Source organism: Pogona vitticeps, chromosome 3 (genome assembly GCF_051106095.1).
Source record: "Pogona vitticeps strain Pit_001003342236 chromosome 3, PviZW2.1, whole genome shotgun sequence".
NCBI classification, from domain to species: Eukaryota; Metazoa; Chordata; class Lepidosauria; order Squamata; family Agamidae; genus Pogona; species Pogona vitticeps.
In genome coordinates, this window is record NC_135785.1 from 170,869,761 (window position 1) to 170,883,544 (window position 13,784).

The window sequence follows — 13,784 nt, forward strand, 5'->3', positions numbered from 1 at the left end:
TAGTATGGTGTAATTTTGTGGAAATACTGAAAATGTATAGCCAGAATATATTATGCAAACCCAGAAACAATGAGGAAAGCATGATAAAAAGAGAAGTTATCCAAGTTTTCTCTATTTGCATAATTCTTAGAAATCATTGCATTCTGTTTTTCAAGGCACAAATGGTGATACACACACACACTCCGCATGAAAGACAGTCAGCTCTGCTTCAAACCTCCATAAATCAAATATGCATTTAACTCCTCTTGCTCTGAATGGAAGATAAGCCATCTCTAACTTTCTGTAAACCATAGAAAGGCATACTAGACAAATATATGTGCATTTAAAGTCAGGGAACAAGTTTCGCTCCAGAAGCTGCATGTGCTCATGAACAGCCTTCAGGGACTGCCAGCCAATTATGGGCAAGGCCAAAGCTACATACTTTTTCCATTTGTACATACTCATCCACGTACCTTTCCCATTCCTGCCACTTTACACTGACATATGCTCAGTCACTCACTCACCTACCCACTCACTCACTCTCTCACACACAAACAGGGCCCTAAATCCTCCCTTGGCTTGTTCTTGCATGAGAGAAAGAGAAATTTTCTCACTTGTGAGATGGTGGATTTTTTTTTCTTGTCATCTCAGTAAGAGATGTTGCCTCTGCAAGAATGCCTTAGGTGCACATGGCACAGTAGAATAACTGCTGCCTGGCTGGCATGGACTTTTAAAAGAGGAGAGGGTGGGTTGGGTGTATCATCCTGAACAACTACCCAGTCTTTTCATGTTTGCTCTGTAGGCATGTGTGAGGAGGGACCAGTGGCAGACCTACATTTTTGGGGCCCCGAAGCTTGAACAAGGTCTGGGTAACCACTGTCTTCTTTTCCCTGTGACAGATCCCCACATTTAAAAATAAAATGTGGACTAAAGGCACTTCTGGGGCCCCTCAGGCATTAGGGACCCTGAAGCTTAAGCCTCATTCGTTTCATAGTAGATCTGTCCCTGGAAGGGGCACGTGCGCACTACGATTCACAAAAGGAAATGACACTAGTATTGTGGGACAAATATTATGTGCATAATACAGAAATCTCAATGAGGAAAGAACACCACTTTTTCTTACACAGAAGGTGAGAGCTGTCACCAGGGTTAGCTGTTTCTTCACAGACTGTTCTTGCTCATGCAATGGGGAGCCTTTTGTTTATCTTCAGACCCACTGCTTTCCTCAGAAACGGATTAAGCACTTCCTTCTTCCCATATTGAGTCTAAACAGATGGGCAACTGTAAGTAGCCCAGGGAAACTGTGCCATTCATAGCAACCCATATATGAAACCTGCCAGCCCTGCAATTGTACCTTCTTTCCAGCTATTCCATTACTGCTTCACAGATATCAATACTGTTCAACAAGGTTTTGACCGTACTGTCACCTTATTTCTTTTTCTTATACTCTTTATAAATTTAGAGTTGGAAGTAAATTTATTAATACTTAAAGGTGACCCACTGAAATCAATGTGACTGTTCTCAGTATGAGTAAGATCTAGCCTTCAGTTCTGCTACATATTTCATGATATTAGTAGCATGGATTATGGTTATTTCAATTGTGACTGTTTTGCGCTCTCATTTTTATCTTCTCCGAGTGCCTCAAAAGGAGAAGGGAAGTAGACTAAAATCTAAATGTAAACAAATAACTTAAATATATAGATGGATGGTTAATAGCACCAAATTAATTTATTCTCTACCTAATGCCTTCTAGCACTTGCCTTTGATAGGAGCATAAAATTCAAAAGTCAGGGTTAAGGAAGGACTGTCTGATTCTTTAAATTAGAAAGCAGAGGAGATACTGTATCATTATTAAAAAGAAAACATATAGAGGTGCCTTATCCTCAGAGTTAAAAGGTAGCATTAGTGATATTTCCCATCAAGTTATCTGCAGCAAATGTAAGTTGATTTACCTTCTCATTAGGTTGTAAATGTTTTTCTTCCTCTTGACTTGTCTTTGTCCCCTTCTTTGAAGAGGCGCACGAGTCACAAGTCCTCTGAAGCAACTCCCTGCAAATAATAATGCTTTGCTGCATAAGCAAGTAGCTGGAAGAGATGAGTTATGATGAAGAACAAAGTTCTTGTTATATATGCTTCAATAATCCTTAATTCTGGGAAAGAAAATAGCCAATAACTCGTGAAAGGGGCTGTGAATAAATGTGCTTAAGGCAGGATAATATACTTTTAAATTGAGATTGGCTGTTTAGGATCTTCTTCAAGGCAAGGGCCATGAATAACTGATAGTCAATGCGAGGTCAATTATTGGGTAGGTGCACTGAAAAAATCATGCCGCGTGAGCCATGGGCATGACGGATATTTTTAACAAAGTGCTATTCAAGACCACAGGTGTCAGGGCAGAAATGAGGAATGACTCTGTTGCAGAGCCGAGGTGGAAGACAAGCCAGGAGAAAGGGGAGAGAAAATGTAGAAATAAAGAGCCAGGATTGTGTGTGGTTTTTTTTTAAGGTGTGTGGCAGGGACTGCAAGCTGTTGATGAAGCATTCCTAATCAAACCTTTTTTTGAAAACCGAAGGTGCCCCCATTAGACAATCCTTGCCAGCCGGCCTGTGCTTGATGTAACACAAACTGACACTGACCTTGACCACATTACAGGGTTTACAATTTGATTAGGATGAAGAGATTGTCAAAGGACGACATGCAGGAATGTTTTTGTTCATCAGCGATAGGAAAGCCAAATCCATCTGCTCTGGTGCGTGTTTTCAAAATATACATTTAGTTCAGTCTAGCTGAGGTGTTCATTCAGTACTTTGTTTGGGAGTGCTCTCTCTCTCTCTCTCTCTCCCTCTCCCTCTCCCTCCCTCCCCCCCTCTCTCTCCATTCCTTCAGTAATTTATTTACGACTGCCTATAGTGACCACACATTTACACTTGTTCCAGGGCACATTTCTAAATTTCAGAGAGGGGAAAGAATTTCACTATACCTATGAATGGGGAAATTCTTATTAAATCTAACAGTGTATTTTTTTTAATAAACTAGAATTTCAGTTGGAAAAATGCAGATGAATGGCTGACTTCTGCTCATCTTTCTAGTGCCCCTACCCCATCCAACCCACCCCCTCCATTGGCAAAAAGGGTGATCTTCACAAGCCAGAAAAAGCACACAAAGTGAGAGTTTGTGGTTCAGCTTAGTATCTATTTACAAACAAAAATAACTCCATGTGAAGAATCTATAAAACTCCAGGCACCAAGAAGCAATCATATATGGTACTTAGTATGCCTCTGGTCATGATGCTGAGTAGGCCTGAGAATTTGGGATTTTTATTTTTTTATTTTTTTGATGACAAATTTCATATTTTCCATTCTGGAAGTTCCACCTGACAGACTTGCAACTACAGACACCTAAACGTGGCTCACCAGGAGAAAATGCCTTGCTGGGAATGTTTTGAGGTTTAGGATAGGTGTCATTCCCAACTACTAGCTGGAAGCTTCCTTTCTAAATAGGAAGCTAGTGTAGAACTAGGCCTCCACTAAGCCTTGAAATATTTCTAGGCCGTTTCTCCAGATGAGCCACAAGATCTATAAGTGTGGGTCTCTTAAGTGGAACATCCAGAATGGAGAGTGATGGAACCTGTTTAAAAAAAATCAGGAGATTGGGTGATTATGCTGATTAACGTGTTTTTGTTGTGGGTGTATTGTTGTGTTAAACGGGAGAGATGATCTGTCACTGTGATTGATGGATGTCTTTAGCTGGTCTTTTGTGTGCAGTGATCCCCGGTCCTTGTAGCTGGGTAGAGTTTGTTGACCTTTTGCAGGCTGTATTTTTCAGTGCTGGGAGCCAGGCTTTGTTGAGTTTTAAACTTTCTTCCTTTTTTTGTTGAAGCTCTGCTGGTATTTGTGGATTTCAATGGCTTCCCTGTGCAGTCTAACATAATGATTGCTGGTGTTGTCCAGTACTTCAGTATTTTGAAATAGAATTTCATCTCCAGCTTGTTTTAGGGCTTGTTTTTTGTTTGTTTTAATTTTGCAGCATGCATTGCATGTCCAGAAATATCCTGTTCAGTTTTTGTACTCTGTTTAGTACTTGGTCTATGTGGCATGAATTAAGTAAATCTATAAAGAAAATTAAGTGGTGTGAATATCTTAGCCATTCTGGGTTTATTTACTTACTACATCACCACATTGGGTAACTGTAAGGATTCATATCTTTGGCACAGATGTGTGTATGTTCAGATGTACTATAGATACATGTGCTCATACAAGGGGACACAGCATGAACATCTGTATACAAATATAGCACTTAAGGGTGTATTCCCTACAAAATACCATGTGTTGGCTCAACACAACATAGAAGTCATATATATATTCATTTCCATGCTTGGGGCATGCTACTTTCTGTAAGACACCAAAGTATTCCTTTGAATGTTTGTCTAAAACATTTGTGCTGCTCTGAAGACCTTCTTATTGGAATAAAAATAAGAAACAGTTGTATGATGTCTTAAGAAGTAACACATTTTGTATGGCACCAGTGTTCACGGACTCCAGTGCACTTCAGAAGTCCATAAAAGCTTATACAAAATAAAACTTGTTAGTCTTTAAGGGGCCACAAGGCTGTTTGTGCTCAAACATAGCTACCTCCTCCCTAGGAAATTGCTGCAAAATAAAGAGAGATCTTTCTCTATTTCATTCTCACAGGTGAGAAAGTGTAATTCAAACATTTTCTGCCTTCTGAATATGATAATAAGAGTTTTTGTGCCTTTAAGAAAATGTTGGCACTTTTAAACAAAAAAATTTGTGGACGTGTCATTCCTCCCTTGGCAAAGAACAGGTGAGAATCCTGAAACTCCTCAGAGAACTTGGAATTTTAGACTAAAACTACCAGAATTTTAGCTGAGAGAATTCCTGCTGAATTCTGGTAGTTATTGTGTGTGTGGGGGGGAAGTCCAAAAATCTTATGCCTAGTTTTTCCTAGTGCAATTGCTGGGCTATTTAGGAGAGGACATTTTGGAGATTGTTCATTCATGTGGTTGCCACAAGTCAAAGGTGACTTGATGATACATAACAACAACATTGCCAGTATATATATATATTTTGCTTTTTTTGCTCTCATAGAGGAGTGAACTCTCATAGCAATTTGCCATTTTTTGAATGAGATGTCTTGATGTATCGAGACACCCTTTTTCATTGAGGATGAGAATATTTACAAGTATTCATTGCATCCTTGTTGTAATGGGAGGGATATCTTTGTCTCATAGATCAAGTGGCAGGAAGCACTTCACACCAAATTTAGTGTGCTATCCCAGATGGTTGATGTCCCTGATATGAGTGTTTCATCCCAAGAGACTTTGGTTGCAATTGTGAATCATCCTGCCAAATAATGTTTAAAGGATAAGAAACTAAAAGACCACACAGCAGATACAAAGATGCAGTGAGTGTGTGATGAATAGTTGTCTGTACTCCAAGAATTGTTGACAATCCCTCCCCTCCTTCCCAACTCACCCATGTTCTGTTTTGGTTTGCAACCAACAGGAGCTGTAAAAGAGACAAGATGTTTTACCACTCTAAACCTTTGCTAGTTGGGTATAAGAGCTGAGGCATTTGGGACCTTACTAAAACAGAAGCTTCCAATAACCTTTCTGGATGGTCACCATGAGGGCAACTGGAACATTGTCAGAGAAAGAAACAGGGCATCTGTTTAAAAAATCCCTGTCTATTCTGGTGACCTACAAAATGATTTAACAAGCGGTAATTATTTTAAGGCATAATCCAAAAGTCTATCGATATAGATGCAAAGATCCCTTGGGACTTAAGTGGGCAATCTGAGGCCTTGCATGTCCATTTTTGGACAGGGCAGATGAATCAGAGAAAAATCATTATATGCACAGCAGTGCTGCACCAGTATACATGAAGCATTCTGACATACCATCTCATGTTCCAAAATGGGTTTTAACTCATTCTGTGTAGCATCGCCTCAGGAGGAAACCGTTCATTCAAGAAACGTGTGAGAAAAGCTGGAGTAGCCGATTGAAGTGGCCCCAGGCAATGTGCTCCCTGTCACCTGCTGTATTGCCCTGCCTTTGAGATACCTGGCTTCCTTTTCCCTTCAGGATCTGAGCATTTCTCCTTTACCTTGTCCCAGCTTTTAAAAGTGTTTCCTTATCCCTGCTTTTAAAAGAGACATTTTTGACATTTCCTTTGTTTGCCGATTGTCTTGTGTACACAATATAAAAGAGGGCATCAATAAATAAATACAAAACAACAACAAAAAGAAGAACTCATCACAATTGGGTTGGCTTGTATGTGTTTTTTCTTCTCTTTTTAGGATTAAATTGGAACAAGCTGCACCTCGGCAGCCTTTTAATGTTTGAAATCAACGTTAACAAAACTATTTTCCCCATAGGCCTGCTATGACAGCATCACAGTTTGCCCCTACCTCCGCAGCTGCTATACTAACTGGTGGAAACGGAAAGCACAGGTGTTTACGACTTCTAAAAGTATCAATGTTTTTTAAAAGAGAATGATAGATTTAATGTTTTTCAAAGTTTTTGCTGATGCAAATGTAACTTCCTGGGGATGAAAAGTCAAAGAGAACTGGTTCCTGCAGACATCCCAGAGAGCCAATCAGAAAGCAGTAGAACTTGGAACATTGTTTTTTTTTAAGTGACATATTAATGTTAGCTGTTGCTTATCAACTCCAAAGCCACAACAGTGGAGTAGTAAACAGCAGTGTTACTTTTTTGTGTGGATAAAAATGACACTGTTGCAGTACCGTGTCATGCTTCACAAAAAAAAACAAACCCCCAAAATTAAACTAAAACTTAGCACCATTGCTTTCCCCTCATTACCCAAAGAGGTAATGCATTATAGGTAACATAGCCAGGTGAATGTTCTTTGCTTGGAATTTCAAACCTGAGACCAGTGGCTGGATTCTTGTGATCTTACAGAATTTTGGCCTGTATAATGGTATAGGGTAGGGCACGTGAAGACTAGGAGGGGAAGTGATGGGGTAAATAGGTCCAAGGGGAATCCAGATAAAGTGCAAGTAAAATCCAGTGAAACAGTTAGAATAGCAACTCAGAGCCACAGGGCGTAGGAGTGGAAAGAGCCACCATGTTTGCGAGTCTCTACACTGCTTGTGGAAAACTCATCGCTGGCCACTTGCAATGTATACTTTCCAAATCATGGAAAATAGATGCTCTACATATGGACTGGCGAGGCTATAATTTTTCCTCTATATTAACACTGTTGATGCCGGACTCAGTTAAGATGGCTGTGAAAGATTCTCTTCCCCCAGCAGGTACAAAGTCTATAAAAAACTACTACAAGGGCTTAATGGAGGAGGTTTCTTTCTCTTTCCATATGCCTTCCCTCTGTGTCATGCCTGGGATGGCTGTGGCTTTCTAGACAATGTTTAATCCCAGTTTCCATCATTCTCGGCGAGACTGATCTGTGGCAATAAGTGCTGAGATGCTAGTTCACCAATATTTAGGGGACTGAATATTTCCCACCCCTAGTCTAGATAGATGAGGATCCATTCCTTCTAGAATTATTGTTATAGGAAGGTGATAACAAGGGGGGAAATTTGGAGGTCCCTCTTTCATAGAACACAGATTTGGATCCACTTGATTTAGTTTCACTGTGGATGCATGTATGGGTGCAGCAGAGGCATTTGGGGGATGACTGCTACCTGACCTGAAAAGATGATATTCACATGGATCAAGGGAGCCAAGGCATGTACAGAAAGCAAAGTGACTCAGGGTGCTGTTTTAAAATAATAGGAAGAAAGATGTTAAAACAGAATATCCATCCCTCCACTCCCCATTCCAAGTGATAATGTTTCAGACAAGATTTTCAAAATTATAATGTGGTAATGCAGAGACTTTGAAGGTAGACTAAACTAGACCTTCAAGATCTGGAGGTTGCTTTGTGACCAGACCTGCAAACAAGGGCCTAGGTGGCTTGGAAAAGACAGGGAAAGAAAACGATGATGTTTTGGACCAACAGCACATCAGACAGTAGCTCTATTCAGTTATGCCTTAAAGCAGGTGGTGTTCACACACACACTTTAAGGGATCATTCTAGTCCCACCTTTTCCATTGTCTGTTTCATTAGGGAAAGCTGGCTGTCTGAAGAGGGGCGGTTGCTAGCCCCTCCACATGAGGCAGAACCCCTACTTATCCTTCTGGTGACCAATTCCTGAAGAAAACAAAGTTAACTTGAAAATTGGGGAGCGTCAAGATCTTGTATGAAAGCCAAACATGTTTCAGCGTTTAAGAGGCTTTGACTCTAATTTTGAGACTGGAGTGCCACCTGTTTCTTTCTGACCAAGTGGCAGGAGGCACTGCAGTACTGAAGAGGCAGGCAAGGGTGCTCATCCTAGAAACTTTTATGCTTAAAGAAGGGCAGACTGTCCATCCAAGAGGTAGACACAGTGGGGATTGCAATATAGGGATTCCTGATTCACTACCCTTTAAATAAAACATTTTGTCACCTTGGACAGTTGAAAATATTTTTGCGGACAGTATCCGGTCCAGGATTGATGCTTGCACAGAACTCCCAACTATGGAAGCTTCCATCTCAATATGATGCGGTCTTGGTTGTGTACTACCAGGTACCCAACCAGCCCCTTCTCAGATCAGCACAGTAGCTTCTGAACTGGAGTTCCATATGCATAAATATTAAACATGATACCAGACCTTTTTTTATTATTATTTTGTACATCATTTAAAAGCTGGAACACTATGACAACCACCCCCTTACTTGCAAAATTTGCTTCCAGGTGGGATTTTGCAGGAAAGGAGTAGTGGTGGTGGGAGTGTGCCTATCCTTGGAATCTTGACCACACTTTTTTGCATGTCAGCCCCCCCCCCAAGGGTTAAGAACATTTCAAAAATTATGAGCGGGGGTGAATTTGAGATTACAGCCCATGGGCAAATAGAAAAACAACCCCCTGCCACAACTGCCTGCTGCTCTCGTCCACCCAGCTGCTTAGTTGTTCACATCTGTCCCCAAACCAGATAAGCCAGATTACTTGAATTTAAAATGACCGTTAAGTCCCATGGATTTTGAAAAGCTAATTGGGCTCAAATCCAAGTACTCCAACCGCACAGAGATTTATGGATCAGGTAAATCTCTTTTAATGAAGAGATTTTTTGGTTCCTTTGGACAAAAAAGGTTAAGGTTCTATATAAATTCTAAAAACATTAATATTGTCATTACTTTACACAATCCTCCCTTAGCTTTCGGCTATTCCCTGCTAATTGTATTTGCTTGAATATTTCTCTTTGTTAGCAGAACTGCTCTTCTTTCTAAATGCTTCCTTCAAACCTTTTAACTAAATAGATCTCCATGCCAATATAGACAAATCATTTCTGCCCATGTTCCTACTAATGCCATTAAAGTATTGGTTTGAAATTATATTCCCTTGTGAAGCTAATCTACATGAGAAAGCCAAGACTGAAAACCTTTGCAGACTCTCAAAGCATATGTTATTGGAAATGAACATTGAGGTACAAATTCCAACATAGATATCATTTCTAAATATAGATAATTTTCTTTAAAACCCAGATCAAATACACTTTTGTTAAGTCTGAATGTCATTGTAAGAGGTGCTTGGCTCCAGCTTTTCCGGGACCCCTGTAAGCTTCTTGTGAGATCATATTTGTTTATATTAAACAGCATAAATGTCAAAGCACCTAATAAGCAAACAGATAAATCATTTTGATTCCTTATGCCGATCATACAGATGTGGAAACTATAGCTATATATATATATATAAACCACAAACTGCAATTGTCTGTGCAAAGGCTCTCCTTGCTATATGCAGGGCGAATTTATGTGAACTGTATACAGTGCTGAGACTCTTTTATGTAGCATGTTTCCCTGGCTGATAGCTAAAAGAGGTTAGGCTGAATCTCAGTGGATCAATTAACAGAGGGACCTGTCCTTCAACAGAAGAAGATCTATTTCAGGATTTGCATATCACTGGGAAAAATTACAAAGCTGAGATAAATACAAGCCCGATAATAACTCACTGCAGACTTGGCTTCATTCCTAGATTTCCTTGGCTGTTTGTCCTAATAAAGTGTCTCCATGGCACTTAGGGCAGGAAGGTTATTAGTAGCTGTCAATCAAAGGCAGGAGTATGTGTTGGAGGGAGCAGGAAGAGAAGAGAGGTGACATTCATCCTCTCCTCTCCCTTATATATTGGGTGTAGAAGTCATTCAGAGCAAGTGGTTAAAAAGGGAGAGGTCCTGCTTCATCCCCACGGAAAAAAAAGAGAGAGGAAACTGCCTTGGTAACCAACAGTTTAATAATATAGCAGCTGATGTCAATCATTTTTCTTTTACTTTCATTGATACTGGGATGTTTATTAAGTGCCAGGACTATGAAGGACGTAGGCAGAGAAACACATCTGCAGCGCTATCCAGGCACCTGAGGGAGAAGAGTAGGAACACAAAGCCAAAGTAACTTGGTTTCCAATTCAAATGATCCTTGCAACCCAAAGTGACTCTTGGACTGGCGAAAGAGAGAAGGTATTTTATGTTTATTTTGTTCTGCAAAAAAACAGCATTTATTTAAAGAGGAAAAAAATAAAACCAATTTCATAATCCACCCTGGACAGAACTTCTCTTATCTCATTCATATCAGACCTGATGACTGTAACTTCCCTGAGTTGATACTCTAAACGAATCTATAGAGCAATTAATTAATACTTTAAAGGTCTTTAATTTGCTGTACCGTTTTCTTAATTAAAGTATATCTACAGTGAGAGTACATCTTCTCTGTATATGCATATTTTCACAAGTAACAGAGTCCATAGAGTGCTAATTGATATCCTGGTCTCCAGATAATACTTTACTAAATGAAATGACAATTATAACCAATTAAAATTCACTTTACATACTACTTCACCTATTTTGTATGTATTATGCATGAAGGCAGAGAGCACACTGCCTCATCGCTCTGGATTTGTGCGTGTGGGTGAAACTGATGGACAGCTTCAACACATTTCTCTATCAGAAGGTTAGAGTTGTTGCTTTTCTTTAAAAGTATCTAGTTTATCTCCGATTGTTGCTGGTATTATTATTACTAGTACTAATACTTGTAGCAGTTACAGAAGTAAGAGTATTTTATTGGTGCTGGAACCACTTCAAACTACTGCAGTGCATAATTACAGAGCTGAATTTTTGTTCCCTGGGGTGTTTTGGTTTCTGAACAACAACATCAAAATTACCAGCCTGACATACACCTTGTAATAATAATGATGGATTAACATATTCACTTGAACATCACTAGAAGATGAGAGCAGTTGGAAATCGCCAACTCACTAAATAAGATCCCACACCCACCCTTCCCTCCCCACTGATGATGAGACTAATAAAAAGATATCTAAATATTCCATTGTATTTTTCTTGATTTCCTTGTGGCAAAATATAGCTAAGGGTGTCACCTATGAATACATGATGCCCTACATCCCTTAGTGTGAAAGACAAAAACAGAGTAAAGTTGGAGAAGAAGTCCTTCTAATTCTCTGGTTAGTTGAGTTCTGTGAAGTCTCCATCTTGTCCCACCTGAGATCAAGAAGGTGTATTCCATTCTTGTTCCACAAATACCTGATATACCCAGTGATGCCATGGATGTTAGGACTTTAATAATTGTGAGTCATAAAGTGCTTATCCTAATGATTAAATCAATAGTTTAATTTTGGGGGGAAAGAGGCAAGAGAAACTCATCAAACCCAAACTGTGAAGAGATCATCACCTAGCTGATCTCCAAACAGCACCCTTATTCTCTTAAGGGTGCCGCCTTTGAGCCTAGTTTGGACACCAACATGCAGAGAGGCATACATGATAACCAGCCTACAGCCAGGAAACTGTCTAAGCCTGGATGCTTGCCCAAGAAACGTGAAGCATATTTCTGAAACCTTTATTTAGGTTGGCTTTTGGTAATTAGAACCGAGCCTGTTACATAGAATATTTAGCATGGCATTTTTTAATCAACTCAAACACTCTTTTCCATGTACTTTTTAAAAAAATACTTGCTGTGTGTTAAAGTAGTATTACATGTGCTGGGTTTTTCAAAGGGGTGAGGATAAGTGAAATCAAAGGTTCAGTAAAATGGAAGAATATCCCAGACTGATGAATAAAATCTGCCTGATTGCACACGCTGGAAAGTATATGCTAGTGGAACTGAGGGGAAACTGTGAGGTACAAGGAAAGGGGAAAGAAACAGAGAAGTATGCTTAGAATACTATATTTCAGCAGTTCCGTACATCAGTCAAGATGAGAAGAAGGGGAAGAACTGGGGCTCATCAGCAAACCATAAACTCGGCATTAGGAGATCATCTTCAATCCATGGTGCTTCCACAGATTAGTACAGTCAAGAAAATACTACATGCCTGAGATCCCAGTGACTACCACATTTTGTCAATTTGGTCTATGTAGATCAAGAAGAGAAACGCTTGCATTGAAGGACTGCACCACATCTAGTGGAGACAATGAATGGAATAATTAAAGAATGAATGGATTAAACTATTCCCATTTCTGTGTGGGTACAGTCAATTCAAGACCATTTGAAAACATTTTAAAACAACCTTAAGAGGTCCAAACAAATAAACTCAAAATAATCTGTAATTCAGTAATCCAAGACCAAGTTCTAGTCACTAAACACACAAAGCTCAGATGAAAAGCCAAGTTTTAACTTGTTGAAATGGAGTCAGATAGGGCTCCATCGGAAAGGTGTCCCCCAACTGGAGTGTAGCCTATAAGTAACTGAGCTTGTCCTTTTCGATGCAGTTTCAAATTCGTCCCAATAGACATTCATTGGGATGTTTGTGGAAGACATGAAAAAGTCCTTTTAAAATATGTCAAACAAATAGTAATTTCCAGCAGCTGACCTTGCTGGATTGTAGCTGTTGTTAGTTGTCACAGAGAACCATTCAGTCTTACTGCCATTGTCAAGGCAATTTATATTTCAGATACGTATCACAAAACACTCATGTCTCATTGTCCACCTTTCTTTTTCAGTACTAAATCTTGTGCCCAGTTATTGCTGTTGTCTACTGTCCATCCATTTCTGTGATGAATGGATTGGAACAAATCTGTTGGGTGTTGAATAGGTTATGTTCCATATTTTCCTGAGGTGATGTGTGCTTGGTTCCACATAGATAGCCCATTGTTGTATGACAAACTTTCCGGTAGACACATGTAGAACTCACTGGTATAAAGAATCCTGAGCTTCTCTTCACATTCTTGTGCAAACACCATACAGTATTTACACTTTGCCAATTCAGCAGATGACCTGATGGAAATTAGTGAATTTGCATCCCCAGTTACAAGTATGGTTTGGTGTTTATTTTCAGACGATATATGCTGGAGGAACAGAAGACTGGCCTAACATCATGGCATTGCAAGGGATAGTAGCTGTAAAAGTGGCAAGCTGATCCTACCTCACCCCTCATGTTTCAGATAAGATGCCAAATATGGCTGATCCCTCATTTTCCCTCCAGTTAATTCTTCTTTCCTTCTTTTTTTTTTTTTGCCATCTTGAATAAACTATTAATTTATTAGTGGATGTTGCAATTTTTGTGTATATTTGTATGTTTTTATTTATGTATCTGGAAGCCGCCTAGAGTGGTCACAAGACCAGATGGGTAGGGTATTAAATAAATAAATAAATAAATAAATAAATAAATAAATAAATAAATAAATAAATAAATAAATAAATAAATAAATAAATAAATAAATAAATAGATTTTCATTTGGAGGCCATTTTTTTGGGCTTTGGAATGTATCCTAATTCAAGATT

At 39.3% G+C, this 13,784-nt stretch overlaps 1 long non-coding RNA gene across 1 annotated transcript; it reads left to right on the plus strand.

The window, feature by feature from the left end:
* Nucleotides 1-10,117: 10,117 nt before the first annotated feature.
* Nucleotides 10,118-13,558, plus strand: LOC110074095 (uncharacterized). The gene is made up of 3 exons (XR_013544120.1): nucleotides 10,118-10,272; nucleotides 10,353-10,510; nucleotides 13,339-13,558. It is a non-coding gene; the product is annotated as an uncharacterized LOC110074095 (long non-coding RNA).
* Nucleotides 13,559-13,784: the final 226 nt, after the last annotated feature.